We start from the raw sequence: 19,888 nt of genomic DNA, 5'->3' as shown, positions 1-19,888 counted from the left end.
CATTATACCAGACACCCTGAAGCTACTAGAAGAAAGTGTAGGCCCAGCTTTCTATTGTATTGGCTTAGCAACCAACTTTCTCAACAAGATTCTTGAAGTACAAGAAGTAAAATCAAGAATCAATAAATGGGATGGTATCAAACTAAAAAGTTTCTTCACAGCAAAGGAAACAATCAAGAACGTGAAGAGAGAGCCTATAGAACAGGAGAAAAATCTTTGCCATCTACACCTCAGATAGATCATTAATCTCCAGGATATATAAAGAACTCAAGGGGCCAGAGTCTTAGAACCCAGGGCCTGCAGGGGTTGCCGTGGCCACTGCAATGCAGAAATATGAGAAACTGGAGAAGATTGGGGAAGGGCACCTATGGAACTGTATTCAAGGTCCCAAACCGGGAGACCCATGAGATTGTGGCTCTGAAACGGATGAGGCTGGATGATGATGATGAGGGTGTGCGGAGTTCTGCCTACTGAGGGAGATCTGCCTCCTCAAGGAGCTGAAGCACAAGAACATCGTCAGGCTTCGTTCTGCATAGTGACAAGAAGCTGACTTTGGTTTTTGAGTTCTGTGATCAGGACCTGAAGAAGTATTTTGACAACTGCAATGGTGACCTCGATCCTGAGATTCTGAAGTCATTCCTTTTCCAGCTGCTGAAAGGCCTGGGATTCTGTCATAGCTGCAACGTGTTTCACAGGGACTGAAGCCCCAGAACCTCTTCATAAACAGGAATGAGGAGCTGAAGTTGGCTGATTTTGGTTTGGCTCAAGCCTTTGGGATCCCAGTCCGCTGTTACTCTGCTGGAGGTGGTGACATTGTGGTACTGTCCACCGGATGACCTCTTTGGGGCCAAACTGTACTCCACGTCCATCAACATGTGGTCAGCTGGCTGCATCTTTGCAGAGCTGGCCAATGCTGGGCAACCTCTTTTCCTTGGCAATGATGAGGATGACCAGCTGAAGAAGATTTTCCGGCTGCTGGGGACACCAACTGAGGAGCAGTGGCCCGCTATGACTAAGCTGCCAGACTACAAGCCCTACCCAATGTACCCCGCCACAACATCCCTGGTGAATGCCGTGCCCAAGCTCAATGCCACAGGGACCTGTTGCAGAATCTCCTGAAGTGTAACCCTGTCCAATGTGTCTCAGCGGAGGAGGCCCTGCAGCACTCCTACTTCTCTGACTTCTGTCCCCCCCTAGGCTCTGGGACCCCTGGATGCCAGGCCCTCTCCTGGCCTATTTAAGACCCCTCGTGGGAGGGGTGGAAAGGGGGGTGCTGAGCTCCAGCTGTGCTGGGCCTGGCCAGGGTCAAGGGGTCTTCACTCCCCCCATGGACTTTATTTAATTTCATAAATTGGCTCCTTTCCCACAGTCTGCTGATATAGTGGTGGGGTAGTTCTGAAGGGGGTGCTGGGGGATCCCTGCTCCACTTTTACCACCCTCTGCAGCCCCTCATCCAGCTCAGGCATGCCCAACTCTCTGCTACTCTAAGTGGCTTTGAGACTACAGGATCATGAGGCCTTGACCCTTGATCCCACTCCTCCCTGCTGGGCTCGAGGCAGTGTTGGCCCTGCACTTATACACACCCCATCCTCCCTCTGTCCAGGAAAGCCAGACATAGTCCCCAGGGATTAAGCAGCTAGCATCTGAGATCAAAGATGTCTTTCACCAGAATGAGGAGAAAAGGCATGGGTCTCTCCTTGTGGCCCTCCACATCCCCCATGGACCTTTCCCTCTTCAACACCCCATATCCAAGCCTGCAGGCTGGGATAGGAGAGACCCAAAGGTATGGTTCTATGAGGAACACTTCCTCTCCCACTTCCTTCTCTGCCAATTTTCCAATGGTTAGGGGTGCAGCAAAAGCAAGAAATGGGCCTGAGGCCGGGCCTGGTGTGTCCTTCCTGGCAGGAGGAGGAAGGGAGCCTGCTCTCAGCTTCATCATTTCCAGCTGAGGCCGCCTTCTCCTGTCGGGAGCTGAGGAAGCAAGAACTGCTCCCATGGAGACAGGCTGTGTGCCATGCTTGGTCCCAAATGTGAGAAAAATCATGGCCTTCAAAGGCAGGACATCAGCTTGTGTTCTTAGAAGTGGAAGAACCCTTCTGTCATCCCCATTCCTCCTCACCACTTCTTGCTGGGCTCTGGGTGAGAGTCTTCTTGCAGCTGTACCCAGTCAGTAGCTACTGACGGAGCCTCCTCTAGGCCATCACACCTGAACTCTAGGTTTGGGAGAGACCTGTCCTCTGATGTCTTCCGATAAACTCATTCACACTGAGGAAAAAAAATTTTTAAAAAGCCTCAAAAAACACCATCAAAAAAAAAAAAAAAAACTGAATCAATAAATGGGCAAAGGAAGTGAATAGGCATTTCACAGAAGAAGAAATACAATGGTCACTAATATATGATATGAAAAAAAATGTTCAACATCTCTAGCAATTAGAGAAATGCAAATTAAAACTGCACTGAGGGGCTGGGGTTGTAGCTCAGTGGTAGAGTGCTTACCTAGCATGTGTGAGACACTGGGTTCAATCCTTAGCACCACATACAAATAAATAAATAAAACAAAGATATTGGGGGCTGGGGTTGTGGCTCAGTGGTAGAGTGCTCCCCCAGCATGCATAAGGCACTGGGTTCAATCCTTAGCACTACATAAAAATAAAATAAAGATGTTGTGTCCACTTAAAACTAAATAAATGTTAAAAAATCACAAAGATACTATGTCCATCTACAACTAAAATAATTAATTAATTAATTAATTTAAAAAAAAAGCAAACTACCACTGAGATTCCATCTTACTCGAGTCAGAATGCCAACAATTAAGAAAATAAGTAACAGGGCTGGAGTTGTAGCTCAGTAGTAGAGTATTTGCCTAGCATGTGTGAGACATTGGGTTGGATCTTCAGAACCACATAAAAACAAATAAATAAAATAAAGATGTCCATCTATTTTTTTTTAGTTGTAGTTGGACACAATACCTTTATTTCACTTATTTATTTTTATGTGGTGCTGAAGATTGAACCCAGGGTCTCACACATGCGAGGCGAACAATCTACTGCTGAGCCACAACCCCAGCCCTAATTTTTTTTTTTTAAACAAAACAAGTAAGAATAAATATTGGCAAGGATGTGGGGGAAAAATGTATACTCATACATTGCTGGTGGGACTACAAATTGGTGCAACCACTCTGGAAAGCAGTATGGAGATTCCTCTGAAAACTTGGAAAGGAACCACCATTTAACCCAATTATCCTACTCCTGAGTATATATCCAAAGAACTTAAAATCAGCATACTACAGTGACACAGTCACATCAATGTTTATAACAGGTCAATTCATAATATCTAAGCTGTGGAACCAATCCTTCAACAGATGAATGGATACAGGAAACGTGGTATATATACACATGGAAAATTACTCAGCCCTGAAAAAGAATGACTTTATGATTTTTTGCTAATAAATGGATGGATTTGGAGACTATCATGCTAAGTGAACTAAGCTAATCCCAAAACACCAAAGGCTGAATGTTCTTTCTGATATCTGGATGCTAACATACAATAAAGGGGTGGGGTAGAAGTTCAGTGGATTAGATAAAGAGGAATGGAGGGAAGGGAGGGGTGATGGTAATAGGAAAAACAGTAGAATAAATTGGACATAATTTTCCTATGTTCACATATGAATACAGGACCAGTGAACCTCCATCCACATCATGTACAACTACAAGAATGGGATCCTAATTAGAATAAGTTATACTCCATGTAAGTATAATATGTCAAAATACACTCTACTCATGTATATCTAAAAGGAACACAAAAGAAAAGAAAAGAAAAGGTGAGCACTACTGGGGGGTTAAAGAATATTTAGACCCTAAGGACAGGAAGTTAGCATAGGTACACTTCTTGGAAGTGACAGATCAACAAAAACAGGTACATTTCCATGATTTTCACAAGAACCAAAGCTAAACGGTCTTATTTGTATTTCACTCTGCACCTTTCTTCAGTATATCACTTTCTTCAGTTTTCCATCAACTATACCCACCAAAATGGTGAATATAGTTCTGGTGTCTAATTAACTCTCTACAATTGACTTGTTAGTTCTCAGAAGAGGAATCTGGTTTGTCCAGCTTAGACTAAGCATTCACTCTTGGTCCAATCAATAGTGGTCAGGGGACAGGGCCATACAGTACAAACATGGCTATCCAGGTCTGATTTTTGGCATCGACTGTGGATGAGAGCAGTTCCTGGAGAAGTGGACCATGGCTGACAAAGCAAAGCATCTATCCGAGTTCTAAAGACTATATTGATCTAGTTTACTACAGTCCATATTTTGTTCCAAAATATTAGCTGCTGGACAGGCTTGTTAATAATTTGAATAAGAGACATTATTTCTTAAGTTCTCACCCTACTATCTAATTTAATCTTCCCCCAAACCCTGTCAGGAAAACATTTTTATTCCTGCCTTATAGATGAGGAACTTCAGGCTCAAAAAGGTTGAGAATTAAAGTCAGCAGTGAGTTTGGTATTGGAACCTGGGTCTGTTTCCCCCAATCCTGTGTTTTTAATTCCTAAAAGTGGGAGACTTATGCCACTGTGGTAAAGAAGAGTTTTCAGATGGGCATGGTGACACATTCCTGTAATCAGGCCTCCTCATAGGCAGTTTCTGGAGCTTCACAGACTCTAGTCTTCTGGTTCTCTAGAGGAATTGGGGATTGCATGGGTTAAGAAGCTCCTCTCCCCAACTCCCAACCAGCCTATGCACCTTCCCCCAGCAAACTAAATCCTCTGGAGCCCCTTTGTAGGGAATAGGAGTTGATACCCCCCAGGTTCAAAAAGAAAAGCACAATAAGAATTTCTGGTTCAGGGAGAGAAGTACCTCTTTTACACTTGGCTTCTTTTCCATTAAGAGTGAAAGTTACAATACAATCAGCAGGAAATTGCCCTGGGGACCATTGAGCAGACCTCTTTGCTCAAATCAGGCCTTGAATGCATGTGTCAAAAGCACCTCACACTCTCGTTAATTGCCAGCCCAGTCTCTGGGGACAGTCCAATTGATTCAGTCAGATCTAACATTCACTGCATACATCTTCTGTGTATTTAACTGCCAGGCCAGCCATCCGATTATGACTTCACATTCATAGGTCCAATGGGCAAGATGAATCTGCACCGTGATAAGGAGAATACTAAAGAATGAAAGACAAAGCTGCTGTCCTACACATTCCAGAATTACCTATCTGAGAAGACTGAGGCACTAAAAATCCTCAGGACTTAAAGGAGTAGAGGAAGAAATGATGATTGAACAGCTACCACATGTAGGTGTTAAATGTACATTAGCTCATGAAATCTTCTTCATCGCAACTCTACCAGGTAGATGCTATTAATACTTACATTTACAGGGGTAAACAATATTTTAGCTTTAGAAAGTAGAATTTTAAAACATAATAATAATTATGAATAGGTTGTACATGTGGGTCTTTTTTTTTTTTTTTTTTGGTACTGGGAATTGAACTTAGGGGTGCTTAACCACTGAGCCACATCCTCAGCCCTTTTATTTTGCATTTTATTTCGAGACAAGGTCTTGCTAAGTTTCTTAGAATCTCCCTAAGTTGCTGAGGCTGGCCTGGAACTTGCAGTCCTCCTGTCTCAGCTCCCAAGTCACTGGGATCACAGGCATGCACCATGATGCCCAGTTGGGTCATTATCTTAGAACAAATTTCTCTCAGAGAAGCTACCTGGGAAGAGCTCTCTGGGTAAGGTTGTTAAGTGGTTATCATTCTCTTATTTATTTGCTTACTGTCATCTTCTATGAGAATTTGGACTTTGTGGTCAGACAGATCTGGACTCAAATCGTGGCTCTATTAGTAATTAGGAAAATGAACTCGCTTTAAGTATTTCAAACAGAGAATCTAATTCAGAGAATTTAACACTGTGGCTACTTAGATGATGGTAAATGTGAGGCAACCCATACATTAGCAAGAGCAGGAAACCAAGTCTGGAGGCCAAACAGTGCTGAGAACTTTTTATCTTCTCCTGCCTGATGGTCCTCAATTTTGTGAAAATGGCTCCAATTGTCATAACATCTGTCATAACAGGGGTGTCACCTGTTATGAAGGAGAGCAGTGGATCTGAGGGTAAACTGGCAAATGATGAGCTTAACTCTTGCTAGTATTGAGTTTCTCCTTTTTCATCTTTCTTTCTTAATTTATTAGTACCTGGGATTGAAATCTGGGCCTTCTTATGCTAGGCAAGTAAGTGCTCTACGATTGAGCTACATCCTCAACCCTTTTATTTATTTATTTATTTATTAGTTGTAGATGGACACTGAAAGGAAAGTGACCACAACACTTGGAGTGACCAAGAGATCTTTATTGCAGCAGTGCAAAGGAGGAGGAAAAAGAGAGAGAAAGAAAGAGCGAGGAAAGAGAGAACAAATGGGAGGAGAGCAGAGAGAGAGAGAGGAGAGGAGAGGAGAGAGGGAGAGGGAAAGCGAAAGCAAGAGAAGAAAGAGAGAGCAAGAGCAAGAGAGAGAGACAGAGAGAGCAAGAGCAAGAGAGAGGGGCCCCGGCAGGAGGGCATTTTTTATAGCCCAAATCTAATGGGGTCTCTGGGTCTGCAAGCTGCCTTGTTGGCATACAGTGACTGAATCACACAGTAGTGTCATCTTCTGCCTTCAGGCAGAAGGGGAAGGGGCTAGATGTGGGTTTCCATTGCACCAGATGGGTGGGTCGAGTGTTCAGCCTTGAGTGAGGTTGAGTGTCCAGACTTGTTAAATGACCAGACAGAGGGGGGTTTGAGTGCCTGGGTTATCCTGCAGCTAACATTCGTTCATCCTGCCCTGCAGACAACTTAGTTCAGCCTGTTCTGCACCTGACATTTCTCCCTTTTTGTTTTTCTAAGTGACTTGGGGACGGTGCAAATTCATCTGGCTACTTCCTACTGAGAGGGGGCGGTGTGGGGCCTACCTGGGAGAGGAACGTTTGGGGGACAGGCTTGGGAATACCAGGGCGGCTAGAGATTACATCCAGTGGCTATAGACAGTAATCTCAGAAGGGGCAAAGTCCATAAAGGTTTCTTGAAGCCATTAGGTTGTCAACAGCATTAAACCATTTCTGAGCGGAGGAGATCCTTGGTATCAGCCACTGGTCCTGTATAGGGACTTTAGGAAGTATCAGAGGTGACTTGGTTGAATCCAGTAATGTTAAGGGTGACAGCCTGATTGAAGCCAGTAGAAAGGCAATCGCCTTGACCCATAGACTGAGAGTGGATGGTGTCATCCTGGTGCCATGTTGCTTGGATGTTAAAGCGCCATCTGTGGTTGGGATACAGATAATCTTGAAAGAGATTAATGATTAGTAAAAGAAGAAGAGGGTTGGCGAGAAATTTTGAGTTTGGTGGGTGTGGTGGAAGTTCAGGACTGGACATTTGGAACAGGTGCCTTTTTAAGGTGGGAGACATGGTACCAGGGGGAGTGGCCCAAAAGCTTGGCCACCATTGGGGTAGTAAGTATGACTGTATGGGGTCCTGTCCAGAGAGGTTCCAAAGATTGAGAATGCAGTTCCTGAAGTAAGACTGAGTCACCCAGTTGAAAAGGATCCAATTCGGTTTGTGGTTGTGCTGGGATTGAGGTAATGAATGGCACAGGAAGGCACTGGTCTGTGTGTTCACTTAGGAGTTTGCGTAGAAGTGTGAGATAGGGCAGGTAGGACACAAGGGGAGGAGGAGTGATTGGAAAGCTTTGGTTGATTAAGAAAGGGCACCCATAGAGTTGCTCAAAGGGGTTAAGGCCTGAGGGAGCTCTAGGGGCTGCCTGAAATCATCTGAGGGCCAACGGCAAGAGATTGGGCCAGGACAGCCTGAGTTCAATATCAAGTTTAGTGAGATGATCCTTGAGGATGCCGTTCTGTCTCTCAATCTTACCAGAGGATTGGGGTTGGTAGAAGATATGGAGCCTCCAAGTGATGTTGAGCCCTTTGGAAACTAGTTGAACAACCTGAGAAGTGAAGGCTGGACTGTTGTCTGACTGGATGGAGGCAGGAAGTCTGAACCTGGAAATGATCTGCTGGATGAGGATGAAGGTGATGGTGTTAGCAATTTCCCTGGAGGTAGGGAAGGCTTTTATCCAACCTGAAAAAGTATCAACCAAAGTAAGTAGGTAGTGAAGCTTTTTGTACCTAGGCATGTGAGTGAAGTTGATTTACCAGTCTTCACCTGGGTGGTGGCTCCTCATCTGATGCATGGGGAATTTAGGTTTGTTGCTTCCTTATGGGGACGCTGTAGAGCAGACAGAACAAGCAGAGTGGACCTGCTGGAGAGTAGTTCTCATTCCTAGGAAGTGAAAGAGGGGTTGTAAGATCTGGAAAAGGGGTTAGGGAGGGTTTTAGGTGGGGGCAGAGTCTCTGGAGCTAGAGGAGTTGGTCATGAGTTGTAGGTCTCTGTCTTGGGCATTAGGGGCTGGTGGTCTTAAAGAAGTAGTTGATTGACTGGTTGGTGAATTTGTGTATCTGATCTTGCAGGAACTTCTGTAGGCAATTTAATAGACATGGTCCTATTAGGAGAAACATAAAGAGGACTAATAGGGGTTCTGCAAAGGGGAGGAGCCAAGGCCATACTTGACTGAACATTCCCCATGGAGACTGTTGGCCTAGTTGCTGTTTCCTCTTTTGTAGCTGTTCTTGTCCTTCATTACTCCCAGGAATTACTGTGTTTTGGCTTAACTATTTTTGGTAGGTGTTTAAGATCAAGCTGGTCAAAATTGACTTTCTTTCTATCTATTATTGTTAAGAGTCAGCCGGGTTCCCATAGTGGTCACTTGTGGGGGAACTTGAGAGCAGCTTCTTAGTTCTACTAGTGCCATTTGCGCTAGGATGGGCCCGGGTCTTGTTTGACTATGTGGCTTCCTTGGAAGCATCAGGGATGTCTCCTGTCTCCAATGACCCTCCTATTCACAGCAAGTGCACTGATTAGCTTTTCATTCTCCAGTGGTCTCATTAATCTCCCTGATCAGGAGGTTATGTGGCCCAGAGTTGCAAAGCTCTTTAGAGAAGTTCCCTGTTCCCTAGATTCAGACTGACTCAGAGGGTAAGAGCCAAATATTGGTTTTCTTGGCCATTTTAATTTAAATTTAATTTTAAGTCTTGATCTTAAACATCTGGCAAAGTCATTCTCAACAGTCTTAAATTAAGAGTACTGTGCTGTAGCTGAAGTCTGGCCTACTTTGGAGTCATTCTGACATGTAGTAAGATGGGAGGCAGAGCCTTATTTCAGGTAAGGCAAAGTTCTTTATAAATCTTAGGTAAAGTGTTCTAGTATTAAAGCTGATCTTTGTTTTTAAATATCATTTTATAAAGTTTATATATTGTTGTTTGAGGTCACATGAATACTAGCTAACACAATATGATATTACATTTAAATTGTACCCAGTATATAGAACTTTATATTTATCTTATTGGTAACAGTTATAGAACATTAAATGATATAAATATATCTCCAATATATTATTTGTATAAGCCTAAAATTACCATGCAACCTTTTGGAGAACATCAGCTTGATACAATTTTTTTTAAAGCTTCTATCTTAATGACTTATATACCTGGAAAATATGAACACATTTAATATACAAAGAAGAGTAACAGTACCACAATTACATTGATGTTTTTATATTAATCAAGTTTAGCTCTTAAAGAAATAACATATTACAATACTGTAAAATAACAGTTGTTGTTTAACCATAGTTGTATAATCCTTAATTCCTTCAAGATTACTTGCTCAAAAAACTTACATATATAACCAACTTACACAGATCTTCTTTATCACTTGCTTAAACCCTCTTATTTATTTAATCACATAGATTCTCTTATCCAGAAACACATTTTCCTTGTATTAAATCCATACTTAGAACTTTCTAATTTCTCTTTCCCATCTGCTAACTCCTTCTTTATTCACACTTTGAAATAATCCTTGTAAATTTCTGAATTTAGGCAAATTATTCCATTTTAAATAGAGATATTTTATTATTGGCAGTACACAATTAATCACATCTGTTTACCATTTCATGAAAACATATACGGTGTTTAAGTATATAGAATTATACTGTTGTAAGGACAGACAAAGCAAGGCACCTAAGATAGCACCAAAGATAGGGAAACAGTTTTATTTGGTTGCAGCCAGATTCAGAGGGCACAGCTTCTGCTGTAATCAATTAATCCCCTGAACCCCAAGTTTAGCTAGTTTCAGAATTTTGCACCCAGCATGTAAAAGGAAGGGCTCAGAAGTTCACAGTCTGCAGAAGTTCACAAAAAAAAGTTTTTTTTTTTCTTTCTTTTTTTTTTTTTCTCTGTTCTGGGCAAGTTAACCCTTCAAGGACACCTGGGAAGGGGAGAGCTTTTTCTTCCCTTTCTTTCCTCCCCCTGCCAGCTGTTACCATGGAGCCCAGTTGGTAACTTCTCTATCTTAGAAATGTAGCCATCTCTGTGAATCCCCTGCTCAAGGGCAGAGGCCTTGTTTACATATTTTTGTGAAAAACTAGTAAGGGGGTGTCCAGCACCTAGAGTGCTGATTTTTCCCAGCCAGTGGCCAAGTAAAACAGGGCAACACGAAAAGAGGAAGTTTATCTTCATTAAACTTTTCTGTAGGAACTCTTTGCTGAGCGACCAAGAGATCTAGAGTCCTAAAATCAGCCATGGTGAAGATTCTGGAGAAAGTCAGTTAAGACTTTTCTGTGGGCTGGGTAGGGAGGGGGAAGACGGGAAGGTGGGTTTTTTTGTTTGTTTGTTTGTTTGTTTTTTGAGAGCAGTTGTGGTGGATCTGAGAATGAGGAAGAAGATTTAAGAGAATAATGGGAAAGGGGTTTGGGATTTTCCCTAGCAAGGAAAACTTGAACAGGTAGAGCAGAGGGGAAGACGGGAATGAATATCCCAAAAAACCTGTAAGGGACTTTAATTAGTAACCTTGTTTTCAGTGATGACAAAGCAACTTTAAAGGCCATTTTCACCAGATCTTGGATAGGGGTCCAAGGGCTCTCCTCAGCTAGTTTGAGCTTTGGGTTAGCTGGTAAGAGGACCTGGTGGGACCGGATGTGGGCACTGACAGGAGAAGAGAGGAATGAGTGGGTGGAGGAATAACTTCAGTATCTGCTACCTCAGCAATGGTTTGAGGAAGGGTGGTGGTTTGGGTTTTTGATCTAGTAATTGGAGCGGAGAAAGCAGATTATTGAGGCAGGGGAGACGGTGGAGGAGCTGGGGCAGAAGGTTGAGGGAGAGGAACTATTCCAGCCTGGTGATAGGGTGGAGGTTCATCAGCAGGGTCAAAAGTAGTGGATGAGTCCGGAGGAGAAGATTGGGGATAGGTGGTTGTGGGGGTTGGTTTGCAAGCTAGAAAATTTTGTAGAGGTTTGCAAGAGGTGTAGAGAGCATAAGCAAGAAGAAAGCTTGGACATAAAAGCTCTTTACCCATTTTTTTGAACACTCACAGTAGTTGTAGAGACCCCTTAGAATGGAGGGATTCAGAGACCCAAAAGCGGGCCATTTGTTTTGGTTGTCTAGGGGATAAGTGGCTGCTATATTTGATCAATTTGGGGGGTTTTATGTCTGGTGTCAAGAAGAGGGTTTTGAGATTATCTAAGAGTCATTGTAAGGGAGAGTTGACCGGCAGAGAGGATGCATTACCCAAGTCGCAAATGTAGTATAGGGGAGAAGGAAGGAGACGCAAATATAGTATAAGGGAGGGAGAGGAAACTGATTTATTGGCAAAAGGGGCATCCCTGCTAGAGTCAAAAATCAGGAGTGCCTAGTGGCAGATACGAGCTGCAGAGATTGGTCACCGAATCCTGACAGTCGAGGCTCCCATCCTGCATAGGGCCGGAGCCATGGGAGACCTTGGCCAAGGCTTTTCAGGACCTCTCCTGGAGAGGCCAGAGACTTCCAAGGCCAGAAAGAGGAGAGAGAGAGAGAGAGAGAGAGAGAGAGAGAGAGAGAGAGGGGAAGGGGAAGGTAAGCCTATCTCTAGCGGCTGAGTCTTAAAGGTGAGAGGACTTTACTTAGGACTTTATGAGAGCCACCATGACCGTGAAGGTCTGGGTGGAGTGTGATTTTCAGTTCTCTGTTATGTGTTCCCACAGTCCTTTGAGGGTGACCTACAAAGCCTATGCTGGTTAACCAGCAGCTGGGAAGGGGAAGGGAAATAATTTTGAACCCAAGAGTCGAATCTGCCCAAAGAAGGAGAACCTGAGGGCCACCGTGGCCTTGAAGGCTGTGGTGGGGTGTTTTCCTCTCCGCAGGTGGGCAAAGAGGTTTGCCGGATGATCAACGGTTAAATCCTCCTGACACCACCATTGGTTTTAGGACTCCAGGAAGGGGAAACTCACCAATCGAAGGCTGGTGGTGGATGTAGTTCTGGCAGTCGAGAAAATGGGTTCAGGCCGTCCTGGTGAGTGGCACTTCCAAAGGAAGAGGGACCCAAAAGTGGGTTTTAACCCTCTTGCTGAGTTTCGGCATCAATGAAAGGAAAGTGACCACAACACTCTGAGCGACCAAAAGATCTTTATTGCAGCAGTGCAAAAGAGGAGAAAAAGAGAGCGAAAGAAAGAGCAGGGAAAGAGAGAAGAAAGAGGTGGAGAGAGCAAAGAGAGAGAGAGAAGAGAAGAGGAGAGGAGAGAGAGAGAGAGCAAAAGCAAGAGAGAGCAAGAGAGAGAGACTGAGAAAGCAAGAGCAAGAGAGAGGGGCCTGGCAGGAGGGAGTCTTTTATAGCCCAAATCTAATGGAGTCTCTGGGTCTATAAGCTGCCTTGTTGGCATACAGGGACTGAATCATACAGTAGTGTCATCTTCTGCCTTCAGGCATACAGGGCAGTGGCTAGATGTGGGTTTCCAGATGGGTGGGGGTCGAGTGTTTAGCCTTGAGTGGGGTTGAGTGTCCAGACTTGACACAAACAGGTGATAAAGTGTAAGGGTCCGGCAAAGCGTCGGAGGAAGAGACCACCAAGAGACCGCGGCTCATGCAAAAGCAAGTGGGGTTTATTGAGATTCCAGCATGCTGGGGCTCCGTGCTCACTCAAGAAAGGAGAGCAGCCCAGAGCCCAGAGCAGGGGTTGTGCAATGCTTAAGTACACTTTTTGGGGAGGGCGGGGACTTTACATACATCACAGTCTCTCTTAACAAATCATCATACACCACGGGAAAATCAAACAACAACTCCTAAACATGATTAGTTCATTCATTGGCGGGAACAGGTTGGGCAGGGCTGATAGGTCAGTTCTAAAGCGGGGTACACATTCAAACTGATTGGTCCAGGCCCTGCGATGCCTACGTGCAAGGCCACACAGAGCCCTAAGTTACTAAACAACCGGGCGGTCAGGGGAAATATTTACTGGGCAGTTCGAGTATTGTCTTAACAGCTACAGGAATTTCAGGTTTTACATGTAGCATAGGAACTTAACAATACCCGGTCCTTTACATTTTAACTCAGGCCTTGCAGCTTAGAAACTTTACAATGCCCGGTCTTTTATACTTTAACTTCAATTTCTTTTACCCTTACAAAAGGACCAGACAGAGAGGGGTTTGAGTGCGTGGGTTATCCTGCAGCTACATTCATTCATTCATCCTGCCCTGCAGACAATTTAGTTCAGCCTGTCCTGCACCTAACAGACATAGTACTTTTTAATTTATTTTTATGTAGTGTTGAGAATCGAACCCAGTGCCTCATACATGGGAGGCAAGTGCTCTGCCCTTGAGCCACAATCCCAGCCCCCTTTTATTTATTTATTTATTTATTTATTTATTTATTTATTTATTTTGAGACAGAGTCTCTCTAAATAGCCAGGTTGACCTCACACTTGTGGTCCTCCTGCCTCAGCCTCCCTATTCCGCTGGGATTACAGGCTTGTGCCACCATGCCTAGTCTCCTTCTGAAGCCAGATTTAAAGATAGGTAGTTAATGTAGTTAGGTAAATCGGGTCTAATATTGAATAAGATAAATAAAATGGAGGCCATTATAGAGAATGGAGTCCAGGAAACCAGAGCAGCACTTGGGGAAATTGAAATGTTAATGTCCCCAAAGCCCGGAACCCATTCTAAGGAACTGTTAATGAAACAGCTCCCAGCAAACAGGGAAATGCTGATCAAAGCTGCCCCAGGCCCTTCCTGCCCAGATTACTCCTCCAGCCGCACCTATCTCCCACCTTTTAGACCTTCCACCTGCATTCTATCACTGCGAGAAACAAAGGACAGGATTGTGGGAAAGCTGAAAGAAGACCTTAGCTATAAAAAAGGGAAGACCTTCCCCTTCCATCTTTTGGGTCCCCTTCTAATTCAAAGGGTAGTGGTGAGAATTAAACGAGTAAATGTACATAAAATGTTAGCACAGTCCCAGAACCTATTACTGAAGCAGTTTCAGCTTATTTTTCCCTAGGAGGGAAAAACCAAGAATCAGACAGATTAAATGATTTGCTGAAGGAAAGAGCTTGGGGGAGGGGGCTGTAAAACCAAAATAATCTTGGGCAAATCACATCATTTCTTTTTGAGCCTTAATTTCATACCTCCCAACTGCCTGGGTTGCTGAGGGGATTCAGTCTTTAAACAGCTATTTACTGAGAGCACTTGCCCTGTTCCAGGACTTTATGAGAGCCACCGAAACCGTGAAGGTCTGGGTGGTGTATGATTTTCAGTTCTCTGTTATGTGTTCCCGGAGGTTACACAGTCCTTTGAGGGTGACCTACAAAGCCTATGCTGGTAAACTACCAGCTGGGAAGGGGAAGGGAAATAAATTTGTTTCCTGGAATCTACAACCTGGTGTAGAGAAAGAGTTGGAACAGAAAGTTAAACAGATCACCACATAGTAACACTGTGGTAAATGCCATGAAGGAAAAGTGCTGTGACGATGGAAGACATGGTGGCCTGGACTAGTCTAGAGAGGTGACTTCAGCTGAACTTGCAGCACATGTCAGGGTGAGTCTGGTGAAGAACCCAGAGTAGTGCTCTGGAGAAGAGCACCAGGTAGTAGGAATGTTTGAATATTGACCCTGCCACGGTGCCAGCGGCCTCCCCTAGGTAAAGTCACGAAGCTCGCCTCCAAGGACCTCCCTCATTCAAACCCAGACCACACTCAGCCAGGGTTCAGGCGACCTAGGCGTGGGCGCCCGCGCCAGGATCCGCAGTTCCTAGCAGGGCAGAGCGCTCCTGCCCAAGCCACGGAACCCAGACCCTGCTCCTGGGCTCGGCTGGCCCTGCGCTCCGGCCGTCGCAGATTGTTCGCTAATGTGTATCGAATTTTTGTTGAGTTCGCCCGGCAGCCCGCGCAGAGTGCGCGGCGGTGGCGCTGCCAGGGCCTCTTAATTCTCTTTGCATCGATCCCGTCGTTAATGACATAACCTTCTCCCTTAATTAACTGACAACTGCATTAGGAGGCGAGCCGCCTCCTCCCCACGCCGCCCTCAGCTTCCCCACAGCTTTGGAGCCAGCGCCGCTGCCGGGCGTGGGCTGCAGCTGCTCCCGCCTTGCTATTCCCAGGGTCCCGCGACCAGGCTGGAACTAACTGGGATAGTGTTTCAGATTCTGGATGCGTCTGCCATCCATAGCAGCTCAGTAGACATTTGCCTTTATTTGTGTTCTTGTTTATTGTGTGCCAACATTAGGCAAAGCACTTAACATTCTCTAGCTTACTGATTCATTATAACGGCTCAAGAGACATAGTGGAAATCAAAGCTGAAAGAGATGGAGGAAAAATGCAACGATCCCGGATACGCATCAAGCTACTAGAGAGTCTGGCCTCCCACCCTTCCTAACCAGCCCGTTGGACTCCAAGTTTGTGCTGAACCCCTAGGCTACCTTCCAACGTGTAATTTGGAATGTACTAAAGGTATTATGTCTCCACGGAGTAGATGGCAGGTAATGAGCATTCAATTAAAGTTAGTGTGGCGGGATAACTTGTTGAAATTCTAATTTATTTTCCTTTATCCCTCCTTTCCTGGGTGCTCCTTGTGGTCAAGTGGTAACATTTTGTCATTCCTTGGGCAGGAGGGAAAACAGAAGCAGCTGCCTGTGGTCCCTTGCCACGATCACAACACGGGAATCCCAAACTTTGTATAATTTACAAAGGATTTCTCTCAATCCCCCCCCCCACACACACACACACACAACACACACCTCCCCCTCACTCTCTCTCTCTCTCTCTCTCACACACACACACACACACAAACACACACACACACACACACACACACACACACCACCAGGCTAGGAGTTAATCTCACTTTACTCACTTTAATTTGTAAAATACAGATTTCAGTTCTGTTCAAGATACATTTTCTAAACCCTACTATCTGCAAGTATGAAATACTAGGTATTCAATCCAAATAGGACTTTTAAATTAATCCAAATAGGACTTTTTCACATGCATCAAAGTTACTGAAATGATCTGGCTTCCTTCCCCTCACTATTTTACTCTGATTCTCCCTTCACTCTGATTTGCAGAAAATCTTTATTTTCATTGTTGTATTCTATATTTTTATAGATGCCTCAACTATCTTCTGAGATGAATGGCATATGAATGAATATATTTAAAAATAAAACAGTTTAACAATTCAAGCATATAGCCAATATTCAATAAGGCATTTAAAGGTGAAGTAACAGATTTGGAGAGTTTCAGGGAATTAATCCAGCATAGCAAAGAGACTTCAGGACCAGAAACTGTCTGTCTGCACTTCATCCATTGACTCCCCTCTTTCCCTTCATGTGCTGGAAGTCACCTTCCCACACAAGTTCTGAGCACTCCTGTTGTCCATTTCTTGCAGTAGAGATCTGGATTTGACAAGTCCTTAACATCAACACTGAAGTAATTAGATTAATATATCTGTTAGACAATCGTTTCTTCATTCTCTGAAGAACCTCTCAGGTACCACTTTTTAGCAAAATGGCTGGAATTTTTTAGGTTGAGAGACTGAAGATCAGCAAAACTAAGCTACTTTCCTGAATTCACAGTTTTGCTGAGACTCAAACCCAAATCAAGCTGGATATACTTTATTGTACTCTTTACACTATGTGTTCTTTGAACAACTGGGGGGCTGTGTTCCTATGACAGTTGATATGTACTTTCTAAAGAATTGAGTGTATTTTATTTGGGAGTCCATTTCTAGGTTCTTTCATCACAAATCTCCCTCTTTTCCTCTATAAGGAGGAGTCAGCCTGAGTCAGTTGGTTTCTTTCAAGACACACAAGGGGGCTTTGTGATGGGGGCACAGGCAGAATCTGTGCCAAAAGGGCACAGGCAGAATCTGCCTGGGGCGAAGTTGGGATATGAGGCAAGTGCTAGCATCACCCTTCCTTAGAAATATGTACATTGCCAATCTCTGTTGAGCTTCTCTTTATCATTTGATGACCTCCATGTTTCCTCTTCCATGAAGCCCAAGCAATTCCACACCCTTAGGCGGCCCAGTCTCCAGAGCAGTTGCACTTTCACAGTAAGCACAGCACTTACCTGCTTCCAATCCACTTACCAGTGATTAGCTCTGTGAACTTGGGCAAGATTTAACTTCTGGAATTTGTTTCTCCCTACTGTAGAATGGACTAATAGTACCTGCCCTTACAGGGTTCTGTGGAAGTTTGGATTGGATTACGCATGTGGGGTATATTTAAATATTTTAGATACACACACACACATTTTTTTTTTTTTTTTATTGCTTAAATCTCTCCTCTGGGGAAACTTGGGGTGGGGAGATGGGCAGGGTCAGGTGGTGAAAACTTTGTGTATATAATACATGGAGAAAGAGGATTTTAAGTTTTGTTGTGTTTATTTTTCAAAAGACTGTGCAATCATTACTTAAAATTTCTTCCAAATATTGTGGATGCCAGATAGATAACAGGCAGAGACAAGAACATGAGGTGGTTCAACTTTAAAAAGGATACACATGTATGGATCATTTTAAATTATTTTTTCCCCCAGCACTGGCAATTGAACTCATATGGTAGGCAAGTGCTCTACACTAAGCTACCTCCAGTCCTTTAAAATAATTTATTAAAAAATAAAATAAAATAATTTCTTGTTAGTAGTACTCGGTATTGCACCCAGGAGCGATTTACCTTTAAGCTACATTTTTCAGTGCTTTTTATTTTTGAGACAAATTCTCATTAAGTTGCTGAGAGTATCACTAAGTTGCCAAGGCTGGCCTCAAACTTTTGAGCCTCCTGTCTCAGCCTCCTGAGTAGCTGGGATTACAGGCCTGCACCATTATACCCAACACATGTAAAGCTTGTAGTGCAGGGTTTGACACCAAGAACTCAGTAATGATTTTTGTTATTGTTTGTTTCCACCACAAAACTTGTCTTTCTCTTTGTGCCAACTTGCTGCCTGCCACATCCAGCCCACAGTAGGTGCTCAGCAACAAAACCCAAAGCCAACCAAAGTCTGGGAAGACCAGGCTTTTGGAAAAAATGCCCTAACACTTGAACTGACAGGTTGGGGTTAGGTAGTCAGCACTGGGGTAGGTACTCTTATTTGCAGGCACCCTTCTGTGGGGGATGGGCACTCCCATTCTTCTTGTCACTCGATGTTCCCAGTCCAGACACAGGCTTGCTTCATCCTCTCACCCCCCCACACACTGACCTCTGCCCTGGGATGTCACTGAAGGGTGGGAGACCATGGAGTTCCTCATGGCCAGTAATACCAAGCATACTTAGCTGGAATTCTGCACACTAGTTTCCCAGGGCCTTTGGTTGTTTGCACAGGCCTGGCTTGCAAATAAGCAGCCCTGCCATTTGGTATGTTCTCTGAGGTTACCGGTCCCCTGTACAGTGGGGTAAGGAGATAAGTGACAGAAAGACCTGGAGCACCTCTCCTCACAGAACTCCAGTCACAGCAAACTGCTTGTTATCCTGATCTGTCCAATACCCTCTGATCTTTCTGGTCTCTGTGTTTGTCACTCTGATCTCTGGGAGCCCTTCCCCCATTTCTGCCTAATAAATCCTACTCATTGTTTAAGGCCTGGCCCAAATAGCTGCTCTTTCAGGAAACCATTGCTGCAGCCTGAAAGAATTCCCTCTGACCCTACCCCCCAGATCCTATCCTCTAACGTAACTTAGGATGTGGGGTCTCACTCCAACACTAAACAAATTAAATGTGGATCAGAGACTGTGCCTAGGTATCAGGGAGACAGGTTTGATTCCTGTATCAGCCACTTGTTTGCTATATAACCTTGGAAAGTTACTTGGTCTCACTAAGTCTTGTAAAATTGGGAAAATACAATAGGATAATTAGGAAAATTAAAAGATATAATGTTAGTTAAGCCATTAGGATGGCGCCTTGTACACATTAAGCTCTCAATAAATATTAGCTATTATTACTGTTCTCTCTTCTATCCCCACACACACCCACAGTATCTTAGACCTCAAACAACTTAATATCTAAAGTAGAATTTTTGGGGTCAAGTCTCAGGTTCCAGATGTGTAAAGGCTTCCTTCAGAGAGAAGCAGATGTTAAGATTCTGAAATTTCTAAGAACCAGAGATCCCGAGAGAAGAATAAGGGCAAAAGTCTATGACTATTATGTGAGTTAAAGAGGGGAAAATAGAGGACTATCAGCCAAGGATGGGAAGAAAAAGCCTTTTCCTCTGTCCTCTTACATTAAGCATTTGGAGGCTTACAAATTAGACTTAACAAAGATTAACAGGTGAAAAACCACACAATTTTTTAATTAACATGTTATGGTTTAGCAGTGGTACATGTGTAAATCCAGAAACTTGGGAAACTGAGGCAGGATAATCACAATTTTGAAGCCAGCCTCAGCAATTTAGTGAGGTTCAATCCATGTTACCATTAAAAAATAAAACAAAAAAAGTTATGGTTCAGATATTAGGTATCCTCCAAGAGCTCATGTGTGAGACAATGCAAAAAGATTTAGAGGTAAAATGACAGCGTGCT

At 43.9% G+C, this 19,888-nt stretch overlaps 1 pseudogene; it reads left to right on the top strand.

The window, feature by feature from the left end:
• Nucleotides 1–323: 323 nt before the first annotated feature.
• Nucleotides 324–1,241, top strand: LOC114086248 (cyclin-dependent kinase 5-like; annotated as a pseudogene).
• The last annotated feature ends 18,647 nt before the right edge of the window (nucleotides 1,242–19,888 follow it).

Source organism: Marmota flaviventris, chromosome 5, assembly GCF_047511675.1.
Source record: "Marmota flaviventris isolate mMarFla1 chromosome 5, mMarFla1.hap1, whole genome shotgun sequence".
NCBI classification, from domain to species: domain Eukaryota; kingdom Metazoa; phylum Chordata; class Mammalia; order Rodentia; family Sciuridae; genus Marmota; species Marmota flaviventris.
This window is presented reverse-complemented; position numbering and strand designations above follow the sequence as displayed.